At 48.3% G+C, this 14,382-nt stretch overlaps 16 non-coding genes across 16 annotated transcripts; 5 read left to right on the forward strand and 11 right to left on the reverse strand.

Annotated features, from left to right (window-relative positions):
- Window positions 1-616: 616 nt before the first annotated feature.
- Window positions 617-688, reverse strand: trnad-guc (transfer RNA aspartic acid (anticodon GUC)). The gene has a single exon. It is a non-coding gene; the product is annotated as a tRNA-Asp (tRNA).
- A 345-nt stretch (window positions 689-1,033) lies between these two features.
- trnag-ucc (transfer RNA glycine (anticodon UCC)) lies at window positions 1,034-1,105 on the forward strand. The gene has a single exon. It is a non-coding gene; the product is annotated as a tRNA-Gly (tRNA).
- Window positions 1,106-1,813: 708 nt separating this feature from the next.
- Window positions 1,814-1,885, reverse strand: trnad-guc (transfer RNA aspartic acid (anticodon GUC)). The gene has a single exon. It is a non-coding gene; the product is annotated as a tRNA-Asp (tRNA).
- A 527-nt stretch (window positions 1,886-2,412) lies between these two features.
- trnad-guc (transfer RNA aspartic acid (anticodon GUC)) lies at window positions 2,413-2,484 on the reverse strand. The gene has a single exon. It is a non-coding gene; the product is annotated as a tRNA-Asp (tRNA).
- Window positions 2,485-3,010: 526 nt separating this feature from the next.
- On the reverse strand, window positions 3,011-3,082 carry trnad-guc (transfer RNA aspartic acid (anticodon GUC)). The gene has a single exon. It is a non-coding gene; the product is annotated as a tRNA-Asp (tRNA).
- A 355-nt stretch (window positions 3,083-3,437) lies between these two features.
- trnag-ucc (transfer RNA glycine (anticodon UCC)) lies at window positions 3,438-3,509 on the forward strand. Its single transcript has one exon. It is a non-coding gene; the product is annotated as a tRNA-Gly (tRNA).
- A 1,326-nt stretch (window positions 3,510-4,835) lies between these two features.
- trnad-guc (transfer RNA aspartic acid (anticodon GUC)) lies at window positions 4,836-4,907 on the reverse strand. Its single transcript has one exon. It is a non-coding gene; the product is annotated as a tRNA-Asp (tRNA).
- Window positions 4,908-5,850: 943 nt separating this feature from the next.
- Window positions 5,851-5,922, forward strand: trnag-ucc (transfer RNA glycine (anticodon UCC)). The gene has a single exon. It is a non-coding gene; the product is annotated as a tRNA-Gly (tRNA).
- Window positions 5,923-6,031: 109 nt separating this feature from the next.
- trnad-guc (transfer RNA aspartic acid (anticodon GUC)) lies at window positions 6,032-6,103 on the reverse strand. The gene has a single exon. It is a non-coding gene; the product is annotated as a tRNA-Asp (tRNA).
- Window positions 6,104-6,629: 526 nt separating this feature from the next.
- On the reverse strand, window positions 6,630-6,701 carry trnad-guc (transfer RNA aspartic acid (anticodon GUC)). Its single transcript has one exon. It is a non-coding gene; the product is annotated as a tRNA-Asp (tRNA).
- Window positions 6,702-7,826: 1,125 nt separating this feature from the next.
- On the reverse strand, window positions 7,827-7,898 carry trnad-guc (transfer RNA aspartic acid (anticodon GUC)). Its single transcript has one exon. It is a non-coding gene; the product is annotated as a tRNA-Asp (tRNA).
- Window positions 7,899-8,243: 345 nt separating this feature from the next.
- Window positions 8,244-8,315, forward strand: trnag-ucc (transfer RNA glycine (anticodon UCC)). Its single transcript has one exon. It is a non-coding gene; the product is annotated as a tRNA-Gly (tRNA).
- Window positions 8,316-9,023: 708 nt separating this feature from the next.
- trnad-guc (transfer RNA aspartic acid (anticodon GUC)) lies at window positions 9,024-9,095 on the reverse strand. The gene has a single exon. It is a non-coding gene; the product is annotated as a tRNA-Asp (tRNA).
- Window positions 9,096-9,622: 527 nt separating this feature from the next.
- Window positions 9,623-9,694, reverse strand: trnad-guc (transfer RNA aspartic acid (anticodon GUC)). Its single transcript has one exon. It is a non-coding gene; the product is annotated as a tRNA-Asp (tRNA).
- A 526-nt stretch (window positions 9,695-10,220) lies between these two features.
- On the reverse strand, window positions 10,221-10,292 carry trnad-guc (transfer RNA aspartic acid (anticodon GUC)). The gene has a single exon. It is a non-coding gene; the product is annotated as a tRNA-Asp (tRNA).
- Window positions 10,293-12,737: 2,445 nt separating this feature from the next.
- trnag-ucc (transfer RNA glycine (anticodon UCC)) lies at window positions 12,738-12,809 on the forward strand. The gene has a single exon. It is a non-coding gene; the product is annotated as a tRNA-Gly (tRNA).
- The last annotated feature ends 1,573 nt before the right edge of the window (window positions 12,810-14,382 follow it).

The raw sequence follows: 14,382 nt of genomic DNA on the forward strand, positions 1-14,382 counted from the left end.
AGCAGTAAAGGACTAGACCTCCCCGTCGGGGAATCGAACCCCGGTCTTACGCGTGACAGGCGGAGATACTGTCCACTATACTAACGAGGAGTTGCAGAAGGCTGGCGTCGCACCCGATCAGCGCAACTGCTGCTCGCCGCAAACATCCTTCCCATTTGCAGGTACGGCCTCATGAGTCATATCGCTTCAAAGAAGCCAACAGAACATCTATTATATAAATAAATATGATGTGTCTGTATAAATTGTGGAATGTCACTGAATTAGAGAGCTTGTTTTTCAATGAAGAGATTGGTAGGTAGAGTCCATAGGTTAATGCATTTTTTTCAGTTGCGAGTCCAAACAGACAGAGTTTCAGTTCCTCTGCACACAGTCACTGATAATGTGTTGGGAGCATTGGCCGCGTAAGGTGGCGTTCAGCAAACAAGCAAAATGCCTGCGTTGGTGGTATAGTGGTGAGCATAGCTGCCTTCCAAGAAGTTGACCCGGGTTCGATTCCGACCAACGCAATTCTTTTGCTCAAAACTGTCGCCCGGGGCCCCTGGCCAGCTCTTTGTGTCACTTGTAAATGGAGCAATAACTTTTGAATGGGTCTTTGGGCAGCAGTAAAGGACTAGACCTCCCCGTCGGGGAATCGAACCCCGGTCTTCCGCGTGACAGGCGGAGATACTGTCCACTATACTAACGAGGAGTTGCAGAAGGCTGGCGTCGCAACCGATCAGCGCAACTGCTGCTCGCCGCAAGCATCCTTCCCATTTGCAGGTACGGCCTCATGAGTCATATCGCTTCAAAGAAGCCAACAGAACATCTATTATATAAATAAATATGAAGTGTCTGTATAAATTGTGGAATGTCACTGAATTAGAGAGCTTGTTTTTCAATGAAGAGATTGGTAGGTAGAGTCCATAGGTTAATGCATTTTTTTCAGTTGCGAGTCCAAACAGACAGAGTTTCAGTTCCTCTGCACACAGTCACTGAAAATGTGTTGGGAGCATTGACCGCGTAAGGTGGCGTTCAGCAAACAAGCAAAATGCCTGCGTTGGTGGTATAGTGGTGAGCATAGCTGCCTTCCAAGCAGTTGACCCGGGTTCGATTCCCGGCCAACGCAATTCTTTTGCTCAAAAATGTCTCCCGGGACCCTGGCCAGCTCTTTGTGTCACTTGTAGCTGGAGCAATAACTTTTGAATGGGTCTTTGGGCAGCAGCAAAAAGAATTAGACCTCCCCGTCGGGGAATCGAACCCCGGTCTTCCACGTGACAGGCGGAGATACTGTCCACTATACTAACGAGGAGTTGCGGAAGGAGGCATCGCACCCGATCAGCGCAACTGCTGCTCGCTGCAAACAGGCTTCCCATTTGCAGGTACGGCCTCATGAGTCATATCGCTTCAAAGAAGCCAACAGAACATCTATTATATAAATAAATATGAAGTGTCTGTATAAATTGTGGAATGTCACTGAATTAGAGAGCTTGTTTTTCAATGAAGAGATTGGTAGGTAGAGTCCATAGGTTAATGCATTTTTTTCAGTTGCGAGTCCAAACAGACAGAGTTTCAGTTCCTCTGCACACAGTCGCTGAAAATGTGTTGGGAGCATTGACCGCCTAAGGTGGCGTTCAGAAAAGAAGCAAAATGCCTGCGTTGGTGGTATAGTGGTGAGCATAGCTGCCTTCCAAGCAGTTGACCCGGGTTCGATTCCCTGCCAACGCAATTCTTTTGCTCAAAAATGTCTCCCGGGACCCTGGCCAACTCTTTGTGTCACTTGTAGCTGGAGCAATAACTTTTGAATGGGTCTTTGGGCAGCAGTAAAGAATTAGACCTCCCCGTCGGGGAATCGAACCCCGGTCTTCCGCGTGACAGGCGGAGATACTGTCCACTATACTAACGAGGAGTTGCGGAAGGCTGGCGTCGCACCCGATCAGCGCAACTGCTGCTCGCCGCAAACAGGCTTCCCATTTGCAGGTACGGCCTCATGAGTCATATCGCTTCAAAGAAGCCAACAGAACATCTATTATATAAATAAATATGAAGTGTCTGTATAAATTGTGGAATGTCACTGAATTAGAGAGCTTGTTTTTCAATGAAGAGATTGGTAGGTAGAGTCCATAGGTTAATGCATTTTTTTCAGTTGCGAGTCCAAACAGACAGAGTTTCAGTTCCTCTGCACACAGTCACTGATAATGTGTTGGGAGCATTGACCGCGTAAGGTGGCGTTCAGCAAACAAGCAAAATGCCTGCGTTGGTGGTATAGTGGTGAGCATAGCTGCCTTCCAAGAAGTTGACCCGGGTTCGATTCCCGACCAACGCAATTCTTTTGCTCAAAACTGTCACCCGGGGCCCCTGGCCAGCTCTTTGTGTCACTTGTAAATGGAGCAATAACTTTTGAATGGGTCTTTGGGCAGCAGTAAAGGACTAGACCTCCCCGTCGGGGAATCGAACCCCGGTCTTCCGCGTGACAGGCGGAGATACTGTCCACTATACTAACGAGGAGTTGCAGAAGGCTGGCGTCGCACCCGATCAGCGCAACTGCTGCTCGCTGTAAACAGGCTTCCCATTTGCAGGTACGGCCTCATGAGTCATATCGCTTCAAAGAAGCCAACAGAACATCTATTATATAAATAAATATGAAGTGTCTGTATAAATTGTGGAATGTCACTGAATTAGAGAGCTTGTTTTTCAATGAAGAGATTGGTAGGTAGAGTCCATAGGTTAATGCATTTTTTTCAGTTGCGAGTCCAAACAGACAGAGTTTCAGTTCCTCTGCACACAGTCACTGATAATGTGTTGGGAGCATTGGCCGCGTAAGGTGGCGTTCAGCAAACAAGCAAAATGCCTGCGTTGGTGGTATAGTGGTGAGCATAGCTGCCTTCCAAGAAGTTGACCCGGGTTCGATTCCAACCAACGCAATTCTTTTGCTCAAAACTGTCGCCCGGGGCCCCTGGCCAGCTCTTTGTGTCACTTGTAAATGGAGCAATAACTTTTGAATGGGTCTTTGGGCAGCAGTAAAGGACTAGACCTCCCCGTCGGGGAATCGAACCCCGGTCTTCCGCGTGACAGGCGGAGATACTGTCCACTATACTAACGAGGAGTTGCAGAAGGCTGGCGTCGCACCCGATCAGCGCAACTGCTGCTCGCCGCAAACAGGCTTCCCATTTGCAGGTACGGCCTCATGAGTCATATCGCTTCACAGAAGCAAAGAGAAGCCAACAGAACATGTAATATATAATTAAATATAAAGTGTCTGTATAAATTGAGGAATATCACTGAATTAGAGAGCTTGTTTTTCAATGAAGAGATTGGTAGGTCAGGTCCATAGGTTAATGCATTTTTTTCAGTTGCTGGTCCAAACAGACAGAGTTTCAGTTCCTCTGCACACAGTCACTGATAATGTGTTGGGAGCATTGACCGCGTAAGGTGGCGTTCAGCAAACAAGCAAAATGCCTGCGTTGGTGGTATAGTGGTGAGCATAGCTGCCTTCCAAGCAGTTGACCCGGGTTCGATTCCCGGCCAACGCAATTCTTTTGCTCAAAAATGTCTCCCGGGGCCCTGGCCAACTCTTTGTGTCACTTGTAGCTGGAGCAATAACTTTTGAATGGGTCTTTGGGCAGCAGTAAAGAATTAGACCTCCCCTTCGGGGAATCGAACCCCAGTCTTCCGCGTGACAGGCGGAGATACTGTCCACTATACTAACGAGGAGTTGCGGAAGGCTGGCGTCGCACCCGATCAGCGCAACTGCTGCTCGCCGCAAACAGGCTTCCCATTTGCAGGTACGGCCTCATGAGTCATATCGCTTCACAGAAGCAAAGAGAAGCCAACAGAACATGTAATATATAATTAAATATAAAGTGTCTGTATAAATTGAGGAATATCACTGAATTAGAGAGCTTGTTTTTCAATGAAGAGATTGGTAGGTAGAGTCCATAGGTTAATGCATTTTTTTCAGTTGCGAGTCCAAACAGAGAGAGTTTCAGTTCCTCTGCACACAGTCGCTGAAAATGTGTTGGGAGCATTGACCGCCTAAGGTGGCGTTCAGCAAACAAGCAAAATGCCTGCGTTGGTGGTATAGTGGTGAGCATAGCTGCCTTCCAAGCAGTTGACCCGGGTTCGATTCCAGGCCAACGCAATTCTTTTGCTCAAAAATGTCTCCCGGGGCCCTGGCCAACTCTTTGTGTCACTTGTAGCTGGAGCAATAACTTTTGAATGGGTCTTTGGGCAGCAGTAAAGAATTAGACCTCCCCTTCGGGGAATCGAACCCCAGTCTTCCGCGTGACAGGCGGAGATACTGTCCACTATACTAACGAGGAGTTGCGGAAGGCTGGCGTCGCACCCGATCAGCGCAACTGCTGCTCGCCGCAAACAGGCTTCCCATTTGCAGGTACGGCCTCATGAGTCATATCGCTTCACAGAAGCAAAGAGAAGCCAACAGAACATGTAAAATATAATTAAATATAAAGTGTCTGTATAAATTGAGGAATGTCACTGAATTAGAGAGCTTGTTTTTCAATGAAGAGATTGGTAGGTAGAGTCCATAGGTTAATGCATTTTTTTCAGTTGCGAGTCCAAACAGACAGAGTTTCAGTTCCTCTGCACACAGTCACTGATAATGTGTTGGGAGCATTGACCGCGTAAGGTGGCGTTGAGCAAACAAGCAAAATGCCTGCGTTGGTGGTATAGTGGTGAGCATAGCTGCCTTCCAAGAAGTTGACCCGGGTTCGATTCCCGACCAACGCAATTCTTTTGCTCAAAACTGTCGCCCGGGGCCCCTGGCCAGCTCTTTGTGTCACTTGTAAATGGAGCAATAACTTTTGAATGGGTCTTTGGGCAGCAGTAAAGGACTAGACCTCCCCGTCGGGGAATCGAACCCCGGTCTTCCGCGTGACAGGCGGAGATACTGTCCACTATACTAACGAGGAGTTGCAGAAGGCTGGCCTCGCACCCGATCAGCGCAACTGCTGCTCGCCGCAAACAGGCTTCCCATTTGCAGGTACGGCCTCATGAGTCATATCGCTTCAAAGAAGCCAACAGAACATCTATTATATAAATAAATATGAAGTGTCTGTATAAATTGTGGAATGTCACTGAATTAGAGAGCTTGTTTTTCAATGAAGAGATTGGTAGGTAGAGTCCATAGGTTAATGCATTTTTTTCAGTTGCGAGTCCAAACAGACAGAGTTTCAGTTCCTCTGCACACAGTCACTGATAATGTGTTGGGAGCATTGGCCGCGTAAGGTGGCGTTCAGCAAACAAGCAAAATGCCTGCGTTGGTGGTATAGTGGTGAGCATAGCTGCCTTCCAAGAAGTTGACCGGGGTTCGATTCCGACCAACGCAATTCTTTTGCTCAAAACTGTCGCCCGGGGCCCCTGGCCAGCTCTTTGTGTCACTTGTAAATGGAGCAATAACTTTTGAATGGGTCTTTGGGCAGCAGTAAAGGACTAGACCTCCCCGTCGGGGAATCGAACCCCGGTCTTACGCGTGACAGGCGGAGATACTGTCCACTATACTAACGAGGAGTTGCAGAAGGCTGGCGTCGCACCCGATCAGCGCAACTGCTGCTCGCCGCAAACATCCTTCCCATTTGCAGGTACGGCCTCATGAGTCATATCGCTTCAAAGAAGCCAACAGAACATCTATTATATAAATAAATATGAAGTGTCTGTATAAATTGTGGAATGTCACTGAATTAGAGAGCTTGTTTTTCAATGAAGAGATTGGTAGGTAGAGTCCATAGGTTAATGCATTTTTTTCAGTTGCGAGTCCAAACAGACAGAGTTTCAGTTCCTCTGCACACAGTCGCTGAAAATGTGTTGGGAGCATTGACCGCCTAAGGTGGCGTTCAGCAAACAAGCAAAATGCCTGCGTTGGTGGTATAGTGGTAAGCATAGCTGCCTTCCAAGCAGTTGACCCGGGTTCGATTCCCGGCCAACGCAATTCTTTTGCTCAAAAATGTCTCCCGGGGCCCTGGCCAACTCTTTGTGTCACTTGTAGCTGGAGCAATAACTTTTGAATGGGTCTTTGGGCAGCAGTAAAGAGTTAGACCTCCCCGTCGGGGAATCGAACCCCGGTCTTCCGCGTGACAGGCGGAGATACTGTCCACTATACTAACGAGGAGTTGCGGAAGGAGGCGTCGCACCCGATCAGCGCAACTGCTGCTCGCCGCAAACAGGCTTCCCATTTGCAGGTACGGCCTCATGAGTCATATCGCTTCAAAGAAGCCAACAGAACATCTATTATATAAATAAATATGAAGTGTCTGTATAAATTGTGGAATGTCACTGAATTAGAGAGCTTGTTTTTCAATGAAGAGATTGGTAGGTAGAGTCCATAGGTTAATGCATTTTTTTCAGTTGCGAGTCCAAACAGACAGAGTTTCAGTTCCTCTGCACACAGTCACTGATAATGTGTTGGGAGCATTGACCGCGTAAGGTGGCGTTCAGCAAACAAGCAAAATGCCTGCGTTGGTGGTATAGTGGTGAGCATAGCTGCCTTCCAAGCAGTTGCCCCGGGTTCGATTCCCGGCCAACGCAATTCTTTTGCTCAAAACTGTCTCCCGGGGCCCCTGGCCAGCTCTTTGTGTCACTTGTAAATGGAGCAATAACTTTTGAATGGGTCTTTGGGCAGCAGTAAAGGACTAGACCTCCCCGTCGGGGAATCGAACCCCGGTCTTCCGCGTGACAGGCGGAGATACTGTCCACTATACTAACGAGGAGTTGCAGAAGGCTGGCGTCGCACCCGATCAGCGCAACTGCTGCTCGCCGCAAACATCCTTCCCATTTGCAGGTACGGCCTCATGAGTCATATCGCTTCAAAGAAGCCAACAGAACATCTATTATATAAATAAATATGAAGTGTCTGTATAAATTGTGGAATGTCACTGAATTAGAGAGCTTGTTTTTCAATGAAGAGATTGGTAGGTAGAGTCCATAGGTTAATGCATTTTTTTCAGTTGCGAGTCCAAACAGACAGAGTTTCAGTTCCTCTGCACACAGTCGCTGAAAATGTGTTGGGAGCATTGACCGCCTAAGGTGGCGTTCAGCAAACAAGCAAAATGCCTGCATTGGTGGTATAGTGGTGAGCATAGCTGCCTTCCAAGCAGTTGACCCGGGTTCGATTCCCGGCCAACGCAATTCTTTTGCTCAAAACTGTCTCCCGGGGCCCCTGGCCAGCTCTTTGTGTCACTTGTAAATGGAGCAATAACTTTTGAATGGGTCTTTGGGCAGCAGTAAAGGACTAGACCTCCCCGTCGGGGAATCGAACCCCGGTCTTACGCGTGACAGGCGGAGATACTGTCCACTATACTAACGAGGAGTTGCAGAAGGCTGGCGTCGCACCCGATCAGCGCAACTGCTGCTCGCCGCAAACATCCTTCCCATTTGCAGGTACGGCCTCATGAGTCATATCGCTTCAAAGAAGCCAACAGAACATCTATTATATAAATAAATATGATGTGTCTGTATAAATTGTGGAATGTCACTGAATTAGAGAGCTTGTTTTTCAATGAAGAGATTGGTAGGTAGAGTCCATAGGTTAATGCATTTTTTTCAGTTGCGAGTCCAAACAGACAGAGTTTCAGTTCCTCTGCACACAGTCACTGATAATGTGTTGGGAGCATTGGCCGCGTAAGGTGGCGTTCAGCAAACAAGCAAAATGCCTGCGTTGGTGGTATAGTGGTGAGCATAGCTGCCTTCCAAGAAGTTGACCCGGGTTCGATTCCGACCAACGCAATTCTTTTGCTCAAAACTGTCGCCCGGGGCCCCTGGCCAGCTCTTTGTGTCACTTGTAAATGGAGCAATAACTTTTGAATGGGTCTTTGGGCAGCAGTAAAGGACTAGACCTCCCCGTCGGGGAATCGAACCCCGGTCTTCCGCGTGACAGGCGGAGATACTGTCCACTATACTAACGAGGAGTTGCAGAAGGCTGGCGTCGCACCCGATCAGCGCAACTGCTGCTCGCCGCAAGCATCCTTCCCATTTGCAGGTACGGCCTCATGAGTCATATCGCTTCAAAGAAGCCAACAGAACATCTATTATATAAATAAATATGAAGTGTCTGTATAAATTGTGGAATGTCACTGAATTAGAGAGCTTGTTTTTCAATGAAGAGATTGGTAGGTAGAGTCCATAGGTTAATGCATTTTTTTCAGTTGCGAGTCCAAACAGACAGAGTTTCAGTTCCTCTGCACACAGTCACTGAAAATGTGTTGGGAGCATTGACCGCGTAAGGTGGCGTTCAGCAAACAAGCAAAATGCCTGCGTTGGTGGTATAGTGGTGAGCATAGCTGCCTTCCAAGCAGTTGACCCGGGTTCGATTCCCGGCCAACGCAATTCTTTTGCTCAAAAATGTCTCCCGGGACCCTGGCCAGCTCTTTGTGTCACTTGTAGCTGGAGCAATAACTTTTGAATGGGTCTTTGGGCAGCAGCAAAAAGAATTAGACCTCCCCGTCGGGGAATCGAACCCCGGTCTTCCACGTGACAGGCGGAGATACTGTCCACTATACTAACGAGGAGTTGCGGAAGGAGGCATCGCACCCGATCAGCGCAACTGCTGCTCGCTGCAAACAGGCTTCCCATTTGCAGGTACGGCCTCATGAGTCATATCGCTTCAAAGAAGCCAACAGAACATCTATTATATAAATAAATATGAAGTGTCTGTATAAATTGTGGAATGTCACTGAATTAGAGAGCTTGTTTTTCAATGAAGAGATTGGTAGGTAGAGTCCATAGGTTAATGCATTTTTTTCAGTTGCGAGTCCAAACAGACAGAGTTTCAGTTCCTCTGCACACAGTCGCTGAAAATGTGTTGGGAGCATTGACCGCCTAAGGTGGCGTTCAGAAAAGAAGCAAAATGCCTGCGTTGGTGGTATAGTGGTGAGCATAGCTGCCTTCCAAGCAGTTGACCCGGGTTCGATTCCCTGCCAACGCAATTCTTTTGCTCAAAAATGTCTCCCGGGACCCTGGCCAACTCTTTGTGTCACTTGTAGCTGGAGCAATAACTTTTGAATGGGTCTTTGGGCAGCAGTAAAGAATTAGACCTCCCCGTCGGGGAATCGAACCCCGGTCTTCCGCGTGACAGGCGGAGATACTGTCCACTATACTAACGAGGAGTTGCGGAAGGCTGGCGTCGCACCCGATCAGCGCAACTGCTGCTCGCCGCAAACAGGCTTCCCATTTGCAGGTACGGCCTCATGAGTCATATCGCTTCAAAGAAGCCAACAGAACATCTATTATATAAATAAATATGAAGTGTCTGTATAAATTGTGGAATGTCACTGAATTAGAGAGCTTGTTTTTCAATGAAGAGATTGGTAGGTAGAGTCCATAGGTTAATGCATTTTTTTCAGTTGCGAGTCCAAACAGACAGAGTTTCAGTTCCTCTGCACACAGTCACTGATAATGTGTTGGGAGCATTGACCGCGTAAGGTGGCGTTCAGCAAACAAGCAAAATGCCTGCGTTGGTGGTATAGTGGTGAGCATAGCTGCCTTCCAAGAAGTTGACCCGGGTTCGATTCCCGACCAACGCAATTCTTTTGCTCAAAACTGTCACCCGGGGCCCCTGGCCAGCTCTTTGTGTCACTTGTAAATGGAGCAATAACTTTTGAATGGGTCTTTGGGCAGCAGTAAAGGACTAGACCTCCCCGTCGGGGAATCGAACCCCGGTCTTCCGCGTGACAGGCGGAGATACTGTCCACTATACTAACGAGGAGTTGCAGAAGGCTGGCGTCGCACCCGATCAGCGCAACTGCTGCTCGCTGTAAACAGGCTTCCCATTTGCAGGTACGGCCTCATGAGTCATATCGCTTCAAAGAAGCCAACAGAACATCTATTATATAAATAAATATGAAGTGTCTGTATAAATTGTGGAATGTCACTGAATTAGAGAGCTTGTTTTTCAATGAAGAGATTGGTAGGTAGAGTCCATAGGTTAATGCATTTTTTTCAGTTGCGAGTCCAAACAGACAGAGTTTCAGTTCCTCTGCACACAGTCACTGATAATGTGTTGGGAGCATTGGCCGCGTAAGGTGGCGTTCAGCAAACAAGCAAAATGCCTGCGTTGGTGGTATAGTGGTGAGCATAGCTGCCTTCCAAGAAGTTGACCCGGGTTCGATTCCAACCAACGCAATTCTTTTGCTCAAAACTGTCGCCCGGGGCCCCTGGCCAGCTCTTTGTGTCACTTGTAAATGGAGCAATAACTTTTGAATGGGTCTTTGGGCAGCAGTAAAGGACTAGACCTCCCCGTCGGGGAATCGAACCCCGGTCTTCCGCGTGACAGGCGGAGATACTGTCCACTATACTAACGAGGAGTTGCAGAAGGCTGGCGTCGCACCCGATCAGCGCAACTGCTGCTCGCCGCAAACATCCTTCCCATTTGCAGGTACGGCCTCATGAGTCATATCGCTTCAAAGAAGCCAACAGAACATGTAATATATAATTAAATATAAAGTGTCTGTATAAATTGAGGAATGTCACTGAATTAGAGAGCTTGTTTTTCAATGAAGAGATTTGTAGGTCAGGTCCATAGGTTAATGCATTTTTTTCAGTTGCTGGTCCAAACAGACAGAGTTTCAGTTCCTCTGCACACAGTCACTGATAATGTGTTGGGAGCATTGACCGCGTAAGGTGGCGTTCAGCAAACAAGCAAAATGCCTGCGTTGGTGGTATAGTGGTGAGCATAGCTGCCTTCCAAGCAGATGACCCGGGTTCGATTCCCGACCAACGCAATTCTTTTGCTCAAAACTGTCGCCCGGGGCCCCTGGCCAGCTCTTTGTGTCACTTGTAAATGGAGCAATAACTTTTGAATGGGTCTTTGGGCAGAAGTAAAGGACTAGACCTCCCCGTCGGGGAATCGAACCCCGGTCTTCCGCGTGACAGGCGGAGATACTGTCCACTATACTAACGAGGAGTTGCAGAAGGCTGGCGTCGCACCCGATCAGCGCAACTGCTGCTCGCCGCAAACAGGCTTCCCATTTGCAGGTACGGCCTCATGAGTCATATCGCTTCAAAGAAGCCAACAGAACATCTATTATATAAATAAATATGAAGTGTCTGTATAAATTGTGGAATGTCACTGAATTAGAGAGCTTGTTTTTCAATGAAGAGATTGGTAGGTAGAGTCCATAGGTTAATGCATTTTTTTCAGTTGCGAGTCCAAACAGACAGAGTTTCAGTTCCTCTGCACACAGTCACTGATAATGTGTTGGGAGAATTGGCCGCGTAAGGTGGCGTTCAGCAAACAAGCAAAATGCCTGCGTTGGTGGTATAGTGGTGAGCATAGCTGCCTTCCAAGAAGTTGACCCGGGTTCGATTCCGACCAACGCAATTCTTTTGCTCAAAACTGTCGCCCGGGGCCCCTGGCCAGCTCTTTGTGTCACTTGTAAATGGAGCAATAACTTTTGAATGGGTCTTTGGGCAGCAGTAAAGGACTAGACCTCCCCGTCGGGGAATCGAACCCCGGTCTTCCGCGTGACAGGCGGAGATACTGTCCACTATACTAACGAGGAGTTGCAGAAGGCTGGCGTCGCACCCGATCAGCGCAACTGCTGCTCGCCGCAAACATCCTTCCGGCATCCTTGAGCATAGCTGCCTTCCAAGCAGTTGACCCGGGTTCGATTCCCGGCCAACGCAATTCTTTTGCTCAAAAATGTCTCCCGGGACCCTGGCCAGCTCTTTGTGTCACTTGTAGCTGGAGCAATAACTTTTGAATGGGTCTTTGGGCAGCAGTAAAGAATTAGACCTCCCCGTCGGGGAATCGAACCCCGGTCTTCCACGTGACAGGCGGAGATACTGTCCACTATACTAACGAGGAGTTGCGGAAGGAGGCGTCGCACCCGATCAGCGCAACTGCTGCTCGTCGCAAACAGGCTTCCCATTTGCAGGTACGGCCTCATGAGTCATATCGCTTCAAAGAAGCCAACAGAACATCTATTATATAAATAAATATGAAGTGTCTGTATAAATTGTGGAATGTCACTGAATTAGAGAGCTTGTTTTTCAATGAAGAGATTGGTAGGTAGAGTCCATAGGTTAATGCATTTTTTTCAGTTGCGAGTCCAAACAGACAGAGTTTCAGTTCCTCTGCACACAGTCGCTGATAATGTGTTGGGAGCATTGACCGCCTAAGGTGGCGTTCAGCAAACAAGCAAAATGCCTGCGTTGGTGGTATAGTGGTGAGCATAGCTGCCTTCCAAGCAGTTGACCCGGGTTTGATTCCCGGCCAACACAATTCTTTTGCTCAAAATTGTCGCCCGGGGCCCCTGGCCAGCTCTTTGTGTCACTTGTAAATGGAGCAATAACTTTTGAATGGGTCTTTGGGCAGCAGTAAAGGACTAGACCTCCCCGTCGGGGAATCGAACCCCGGTCTTCCGCGTGACAGGCGGAGATACTGTCCACTATACTAACGAGGAGTTGCAGAAGGCTGGCGTCGCACCCGATCAGCGCAACTGCTGCTCGCCGCAAACATCCTTCCCATTTGCAGGTACGACCTCATGAGTCATATCGCTTCAAAGAAGCCAACAGAACATCTATTATATAAATAAATATGAAGTGTCTGTATAAATTGTGGAATGTCACTGAATTAGAGAGCTTGTTTTTCAATGAAGAGATTGGTAGGTAGAGTCCATAGGTTAATGCATTTTTTTCAGTTGCGAGTCCAAACAGACAGAGTTTCAGTTCCTCTGGACACAGTCGCTGAAAATGTGTTGGGAGCATTGACCGCCTAAGGTGGCGTTCAGCAAACAAGCAAAATGCCTGCGTTGGTGGTATAGTGGTGAGCATAGCTGCCTTCCAAGCAGTTGACCCGGGTTCGATTCCCGGCCAACGCAATTCTTTTGCTCAAAAATGTCTCCCGGGACCCTGGCCAGCTCTTTGTGTCACTTGTAGCTGGAGCAATAACTTTTGAATGGGTCTTTGGGCAGCAGTAAAGAATTAGACCTCCCCGTCGGGGAATCGAACCCCGGTCTTCCGCGTGACAGGCGGAGATACTGTCCACTATACTAACGAGGAGTTGCGGAAGGAGGCGTCGCACCCGATCAGCGCAACTGCTGCTCGTCGCAAACAGGCTTCCCATTTGCAGGTACGGCCTCATGAGTCATATCGCTTCAAAGAAGCCAACAGAACATCTATTATATAAATAAATATGAAGTGTCTGTATAAATTGTGGAATGTCACTGAATTAGAGAGCTTGTTTTTCAATGAAGAGATTTGTAGGTCAGGTCCATAGGTTAATGCATTTTTTTCAGTTGCTGGTCCAAACAGACAGAGTTTCAGTTCCTCTGCACACAGTCACTGATAATGTGTTGGGAGCATTGACCGCGTAAGGTGGCGTTCAGCAAACAAGCAAAATGCCTGCGTTGGTGGTATAGTGGTGAGCATAGCTGCCTTCCAAGCAGATGACCCGGGTTCGATTCCCGACCAACGCAATTCTTTTGCTCAAAACTGTCGCCCGGGGCCCCTGGCCAGCTCTTTGTGTCACTTGTAAATGGAGCAATAACTTTTGAATGGGTCTTTGGGCAGAAGTAAAGGACTAGACCTCCCCGTCGGGGAATCGAACCCCGGTCTTCCGCGTGACAGGCGGAGATACTGTCCACTATACTAACGAGGAGTTGCAGAAGGCTGGCGTCGCACCCGATCAGCGCAACTGCTGCTCGCCGCAAACAGGCTTCCCATTTGCAGGTACGGCCTCATGAGTCATATCGCTTCAAAGAAGCCAACAGAACATCTATTATATAAATAAATATGAAGTGTCTGTATAAATTGTGGAATGTCACTGAATTAGAGAGCTTGTTTTTCAATGAAGAGATTGGTAGGTAGAGTCCATAGGTTAATGCATTTTTTTCAGTTGCGAGTCCAAACAGACAGAGTTTCAGTTCCTCTGCACACAGTCACTGATAATGTGTTGGGAGCATTGGCCGCGTAAGGTGGCGTTCAGCAAACAAGCAAAATGCCTGCGTTGGTGGTATAGTGGTGAGCATAGCTGCCTTCCAAGAAGTTGACCCGGGTTCGATTCCGACCAACGCAATTCTTTTGCTCAAAACTGTCGCCCGGGGCCCCTGGCCAGCTCTTTGTGTCACTTGTAAATGGAGCAATAACTTTTGAATGGGTCTTTGGGCAGCAGTAAAGGACTAGACCTCCCCGTCGGGGAATCGAACCCCGGTCTTCCGCGTGACAGGCGGAGATACTGTCCACTATACTAACGAGGAGTTGCAGAAGGCTGGCGTCGCACCCGATCAGCGCAACTGCTGCTCGCCGCAAACATCCTTCCGGCATCCTTGAGCATAGCTGCCTTCCAAGCAGTTGACCCGGGTTCGATTCCCGGCCAACGCAATTCTTTTGCTCAAAAATGTCTCCCGGGACCCTGGCCAGCTCTTTGTGTCACTTGTAGCTGGAGCAATAACT

This window comes from Pseudorasbora parva, chromosome 2 (assembly GCF_024679245.1).
Source record: "Pseudorasbora parva isolate DD20220531a chromosome 2, ASM2467924v1, whole genome shotgun sequence".
Classification (NCBI taxonomy): domain Eukaryota; kingdom Metazoa; phylum Chordata; class Actinopteri; order Cypriniformes; family Gobionidae; genus Pseudorasbora; species Pseudorasbora parva.